Consider the following 7,197-nt stretch of genomic DNA (forward strand, 5'->3'; position numbering starts at 1 on the left):
GTCACTTGTCCCAAGCCTTGAGAAGTCACTTTTCCCAAGCATTGAGAAGTCACTTGTCCCAAGCCTTGAGAAGTCACTTGTCCCAAGTCTTGAGTAGTCACTTGTCCCAAGTTTTGAGAAGTCACTTGTCCCAAGCCTTGAGAAGTCACTTGTCCCAAGCCTTGAGAAGTCACTTGTCACAAGTCTTGAGATGTCACTTGTCCCAAGTCTTGAGAAGTCACTTGTACCAAGCTGCAGAAGCCGGTTGGTGGGAACGAGGCAAGAAGCAACAGGGTGAGATAGAGGCTGTCTCTGGCAGAGACAGCATGTGGCATTCACCGAGACTGGCACGCATCTCTTGAGGAGAAGTTTGAAGAAAATTGAAAATTTTAGAAAAATAATAAAATGCTGGAAATTGTCTGAAAAGCGCACAAAACCAAATTTTTTTGAAAAATTCTGAATTCAAATTTTCTGTCGAAAATTTCGCAAATTTTTATTTTTCTTCGCGTTTCACGCCATTTGCAGCCATTTTTAATTTTTTTAAAATTTCGACAATTTTTGAAAATTTTCAAAGGGGTACCCCTTTGAGAAATTTCAATTTTTCCGAAAATTTTCGAAAAATCGAAAAACGTGGGAAATCGCACAAAAGGCGCACAAAACTAAGAATTTTTGAAAATTTTTAACTTTTAATTTTCTTTCGAATTTTCCGAAAAATTTTGGTTTTGTTCGCATTTCAGAGCGTTTGCAGCGTTTTCCAATTTTTCGAAAAATTTCAAATTTTTCAAAATTCCACCACCTCATGCGTCGCGGAACCGGACTCTCTCGGACTGTTTCTGATGTAAAAGTCACTTGTCCCAAGTCTTGAGAAGTCTCTTGTCCCAAGTTTTGAGAAATTACTTGTAACAAGTCTTGAGAAGTCACTTGTCCCAAGCCTTGAGAAGTCACTTCTCCGAAGCCTTGAGAAGTCACTTGTCCCAAGGCTTGAGAAGTCACTTGTTCCAAGCCTTGAGAAGTCAGTTGTCCCAAGCCTTGAGAAGTCACTTGTCCCAAGCCTTGAGAAGTCACTTGTCCCAAGCCTTGAGAAGTCACTTGTCCCAAGCCTTGACAAGTCACTTGTCCCAAGTCTTGAGTAGTCACTTGTCCCAAGTTTTGAGAAGTCACTTTTCCCAAGCATTGAGAAGTCACTTGTCCCAAGTCTTGAGAAGTCACTTGTCCAAGCCTTGAGAAGTCAGTTGTGTCAAGCCTTGAGAAGTCACTTGTCCCAAGCCTTAAGAAGTCAATTGTCCCAAGCCTTGAGAAGTCACTTGTCCCAAGCCTTGAGAAGTCACTTGTCCCAAGCCATGAGAAGTCACTTGTCCCAAGCCTTGAGATGTCACTTTTCCCAAGCATTGAGAAGTCACTTGTCCCAAGTCTTGAGAAGTCTCTTGTTCCAAGTTTTGAGAAATTACTTGTCCCAAGTCTTGAGAAGTCACTTGTCCCAAGCCTTGAGAAGTCACTTGTCCCAAGGCTTGAGAAGTCACTTGTTCCAAGCCTTGAGAAGTCACTTGTCCCAAGCCTTGAGAAGTCACTTGTCCCAAGCCTTGAGAAGTCACTTGTCCCAAGCCTTGAGAAGTCACTTGTCCCAAGCCTTGAGAAGTCACTTGTCCCAAGCCTTGACAAGTCACTTGTCCCAAGTCTTGAGTAGTCACTTGTCCCAAGCCTTGAGAAGTCAGTTGTCCCAAGCCTTGAGAAGTCACTTGTCCCAAGCCTTGAGAAGTCACTTGTCCCAAGCCTTGAGAAGTCACTTGTCCCAAGCTTTGAGAAGTCACTTGTCCCAAGGCTTGAGAAGTCACTTGTCCCAAGTCTTGAGAAGTCACTTGTCCCAAGGCTTGAGAAGTCACTTGTCCCAAGTTTTGAGAAGTCACTTGTCCCAAGCCTTGAGAAGTCACTTGTCCCAAGCATTGAGAAATCACTTGTCCCAAGCCTTGAGAAGTCACTTGTCCCAAGCCTTGAGAAGTCACTTGTCCCAAGCCTTGAGAAGTCACTTGTAACAAGCCTTGAGAAGTCACTTGTCCCAAGCCTTGAGAAGTCACTTGTCCCAAGTCTTGAGAAGTCACTTGTCCCAAGTTTTGAGAAGTCATATGTCCAAAGCCTTGAGAAGTCACTTTTCCCAAGCATTGAGAAGTCACTTGTCCCAAGCCTTGAGAAGTCACTTGCCCCAAGCCTTGAGAAGTCACTTGTCCCAAGCCTTGAGAAGTCACTTGTCCCAAGCCTTGAGAAGTCACTTGTCCCAAGTCTTGAGAAGTCACTTGTCACAAGTCTTGAGATGTCACTTGTCCAAAGTCTTGAGAAGTCACTTGTACCAAGCTGCAGAAGCCGGTTGGTGGGAACGAGGCAAGAAGCAACAGGGTGAGATAGAGGCTGTCTCTGGCAGAGACAGCATGTGGCATTCACCGAGACTGGCATGCATCTCTTGAGGAGACTGAAGAAAATTGAAAATTTTGAAAATTTTAGAAAAATAATAAAATGCTGGAAATTGTCTGAAAAGCGCACAAAACCAAAATTTTTTGAAAAATTCTGAATTAAAATTTTCTGTCGAAAATTTCGAAAATTTTTAGTTTTCTTCGCGTTTCACGCCATTTGCAGCCATTTTTAATTTTTTTAAAATTTCGACAATTTTTGAAAATTTTGAAAGGGGTACCCCTTTGAGAAATTTCGATTTTTCCGAAAATTTTCGAAAAATCGAAAAACGTGGGAAATCGCCCAAAAAGCGCACAAAACTGAGAATTTTTGGAAAATTTCAAATTTTAATTTTCTTTCGAATTTTCCGAAAATTTTTGGTTTTGTGCGCATTTCAGAGCGTTTGCAGCGTTTTCCGATTTTCCGAAAAATTTCAAATTTTTCAAAATTCCACCACCTCATGCATCGCGGAACCGGACTCTCTCGGACTGTTTCTGATGTAAAAGTCACTTGTCCCAAGTCTTGAGAAGTCACTTGTCCCAAGTCTTGAGAAGTCACTTGTCCCAAGCCTTGAGAAGTCACTTGTCCCAAGCCTTGAGGAGTCACATGTCCCAAGTTTTCAGAAGTCACTTGTCCCAAGCCTTGAGAAGTCACTTGTCCCAAGCCTTGAGAAGTCAGTTGTGTCAAGCCTTGAGAAGTCACTTGTCCCAAGCCTTAAGAAGTCACTTGTCCCAAGCCTTGAGAAGTCACTTGTCCAAGCCTTGAGAAGTCACTTGTCCCAAGCGTTGAGAAGTCACTTGTCCCAAGCGTTGAGAAGTCACTTGTCCCAAGCCTTGAGAAGTCACTTGTCCCAAGCCTTGAGAAGTTACTTGTCCCAAGCCTTGAGAAGTCACTTGTCCCAAGCCTTGAGAAGTCACTTGTCCCAAGCCTTGAGAAGTCACTTGTCCCAAGCCTTGAGAAGTCACTTGTCCCAAGCCTTGAGAAGTCACTTGTCCCAAGCCTTGAGAAGTCACTTGTCCCAAGCCTTGAGAAGTCACTTTTCCCAAGCATTGAGAAGTCACTTGTCCCAAGCCTTGAGAAGTCACTTGTCCCAAGTCTTGAGTAGTCACTTGTCCCAAGTTTTGAGAAGTCAATTGTCCCAAGCCTTGAGAAGTCACTTGTCCCAAGCCTTGAGAAGTCACTTGTCCCAAGCCTTGAGAAGTCACTTGTCACAAGTCTTGAGATGTCACTTGTCCCAAGTCTTGAGAAGTCACTTGTACCAAGCTGCAGAAGCCGGTTGGTGGGAACGAGGCAAGAAGCAACAGGGTGAGATAGAGGCTGTCTCTGGCAGAGACAGCATGTGGCATTCACCGAGACTGGCACGCATCTCTTGAGGAGACGTTTGAAGAAAATTGAAAATTTTAGAAAAATAATAAAATGCTGGAAATTGTCTGAAAAGCGCACAAAACCAAAATTTTTTGAAAAATTCTGAATTCAAATTTTCTGTCGAAAATTTCGAAAATTTTTATTTTTCTTCGCGTTTCACGCCATTTGCAGCCATTTTTAATTTTTTTAAAATTTCGACAATTTTTGAAAATTTTCAAAGGGGTACCCCTTTGAGAAATTTCAATTTTTCCGAAAATTTTCGAAAAATCGAAAAACGTGGGAAATCGCCCAAAAGGCGCACAAAACTAAGAATTTTTGAAAATTTTTAACTTTTAATTTTCTTTCGAATTTTCCGAAAAATTTTGGTTTTGTGCGCATTTCAGAGCGTTTGCAGCGTTTTCCAATTTTTCGAAAAATTTCAAATTTTTCAAAATTCCACCACCTCATGCGTCGCGGAACCGGACTCTCTCGGACTGTTTCTGATGTAAAAGTCACTTGTCCCAAGTCTTGACAAGTCACTTGTCCCAAGCCTTGAGAAGTCACTTGTCCCAAGCCTTGAGAAGTCACTTGTCCCAAGCCTTGAGAAGTCACTTGTCCCAAGTCTTCAGAAGTCACTTGTCCCAAGCCTTGAGAAGTCACTTGTCCCAAGCCTTGAGAAGTCAGTTGTGTCAAGCCTTGAGAAGTCACTTGTCCCAAGCCTTAAGAAGTCACTTGTCCCAAGCCTTGAGAAGTCACTTGTCCAAGCCTTGAGAAGTCACTTGTCCCAAGCGTTGAGAAGTCACTTGTCCCAAGCCTTGAGAAGTCACTTGTCCCAAGCCTTGAGAAGTTACTTGTCCCAAGCCTTGAGAAGTCACTTGTCCCAAGCCTTGAGAAGTCACTTGTCCCAAGCCTTGAGAAGTCACTTGTCCCAAGCCTTGAGAAGTCACTTGTCCCAAGCCTTGAGAAGTCACTTGTCCCAAGCCTTGAGAAGTCACTTGTCCCAAGCCTTGAGAAGTCACTTGTCCCAAGCCTTGAGAAGTCACTTTTCCCAAGCATTGAGAAGTCACTTGTCCCAAGCCTTGAGAAGTCACTTGTCCCAAGTCTTGAGTAGTCACTTGTCCCAAGTTTTGAGAAGTCAATTGTCCCAAGCCTTGAGAAGTCACTTGTCCCAAGCCTTGAGAAGTCACTTGTCCCAAGCCTTGAGAAGTCACTTGTCCCAAGCCTTGAGAAGTCACTTGTCACAAGTCTTGAGATGTCACTTGTCCCAAGTCTTGAGAAGTCACTTGTACCAAGCTGCAGAAGCCGGTTGGTGGGAACGAGGCAAGAAGCAACAGGGTGAGATAGAGGCTGTCTCTGGCAGAGACAGCATGTGGCATTCACCGAGACTGGCACGCATCTCTTGAGGAGACGTTTGAAGAAAATTGAAAATTTTAGAAAAATAATAAAATGCTGGAAATTGTCTGAAAAGCGCACAAAACCAAAATTTTTTGAAAAATTCTGAATTCAAATTTTCTGTCGAAAATTTCGAAAATTTTTAGTTTTCTTCGCGTTTCACGCCATTTGCAGCCATTTTTAATTTTTTTAAAATTTCGACAATTTTTGAAAATTTTCAAAGGGGTACCCCTTTGAGAAATTTCAATTTTTCCGAAAATTTTCGAAAAATCGAAAAACGTGGGAAATCGCTCAAAAGGCGCACAAAACTAAGAATTTTTGAAAATTTTTAACTTTTAATTTTCTTTCGAATTTTCCGAAAAATTTTGGTTTTGTGCGCATTTCAGAGCGTTTGCAGCGTTTTCCAATTTTTCGAAAAATTTCAAATTTTTCAAAATTCCACCACCTCATGCGTCGCGGAACCGGACTCTCTCGGACTGTTTCTGATGTAAAAGTCACTTGTCCCAAGTCTTGACAAGTCACTTGTCCCAAGCCTTGAGAAGTCACTTGTCCCAAGCCTTGAGAAGTCACTTGTCCCAAGCCTTAAGAAGTCACTTGTCCCAAGTCTTGAGTAGTCACTTGTCCCAAGTTTTGAGAAGTCACTTGTCCCAAGCCTTGAGAAGTCACTTGTAACAAGCCTTGAGAAGTCACTTGTCCCAAGCATTGAGAAGTCACTTGTCCCAATCCTGTAGAAGTCACTTGTGCCAAGCCTTGAGAAGTCACTTGTCCCAAGCATTGAGAAGTCACTTCTCCCAAGCCTTGAGAAGTCACTTGTAACAAGTCTTGAGTAGTCACTTGTCCCAAGTCTTGAGAAGTCACTTGTCCCAAGGCTTGAGAAGTCACTTGTTCCAAGCCTTGAGAAGTCACTTGTCCCAAGCCTTGAGAAGTCACTTGTCCCAAGCCTTGAGAAGTCACTTGTCCCAAGCCTTGAGAAGTCACTTGTCCCAAGCCTTGACAAGTCACTTGTCCCAAGCCTTGACAAGTCACTTGTCCCAAGTCTTGAGTAGTCACTTGTCCCAAGCCTTGAGAAGTCAGTTGTCCCAAGCCTTGAGAAGTCACTTGTCCCAAGCCTTGAGAAGTCACTTGTCCCAAGCCTTGAGAAGTCACTTGTCCCAACCTTTGAGAAGTCACTTGTCCCAAGGCTTGAGAAGTCACTTGTCCCAAGTCTTGAGAAGTCACTTGTCCCAAGGCTTGAGAAGTCACTTGTCCCAAGTTTTGAGAAGTCACTTGTCCCAAGCCTTGAGAAGTCACTTGTCCCAAGCATTGAGAAGTCACTTGTCCCAAGCCTTGAGAAGTCACTTGTCCCAAGCCTTGAGAAGTCACTTGTCCCAAGCCTTGAGAAGTCACTTGTCCCAAGCCTTGAGAAGTCACTTGTCCCAAGTCTTGAGAAGTCACTTGTCACAAGTCTTGAGATGTCACTTGTCCAAAGTCTTGAGAAGTCACTTGTACCAAGCTGCAGAAGCCGGTTGGTGGGAACGAGGCAAGAAGCAACAGGGTGAGATAGAGGCTGTCTCTGGCAGAGACAGCATGTGGCATTCACCGAGACTGGCATGCATCTCTTGAGGAGACTGAAGAAAATTGAAAATTTTGAAAATTTTAGAAAAATAATAAAATGCTGGAAATTGTCTGAAAAGCGCACAAAACCAAATTTTTTTGAAAAATTCTGAATTAAAATTTTCTGTCGAAAATTTCGAAAATTTTTGGTTTTCTTCGCGTTTCACGCCATTTGCAGCCATTTTTAATTTTTTTAAAATTTCGACAATTTTTGAAAATTTTGAAAGGGGTACCCCTTTGAGAAATTTCGATTTTTCCGAAAATTTTCGAAAAATCGAAAAACGTGGGAAATCGCCCAAAAAGCGCACAAAACTAAGAATTTTTGAAAAATTTCAAATTTTAATTTTCTTTCGAATTTTCCGAAAATTTTTGGTTTTGTGCGCATTTCAGAGCGTTTGCAGCGTTTTCCGATTTTCCGAAAAATTTCAAATTTTTCAAAATTCCACCACC

Source organism: Zootermopsis nevadensis, unplaced genomic scaffold, assembly GCF_977971745.1.
Source record: "Zootermopsis nevadensis isolate Lab colony 2312 unplaced genomic scaffold, Znev_1.0 Znev_ptg000007l, whole genome shotgun sequence".
Classification (NCBI taxonomy): Eukaryota; Metazoa; Arthropoda; class Insecta; order Blattodea; family Termopsidae; genus Zootermopsis; species Zootermopsis nevadensis.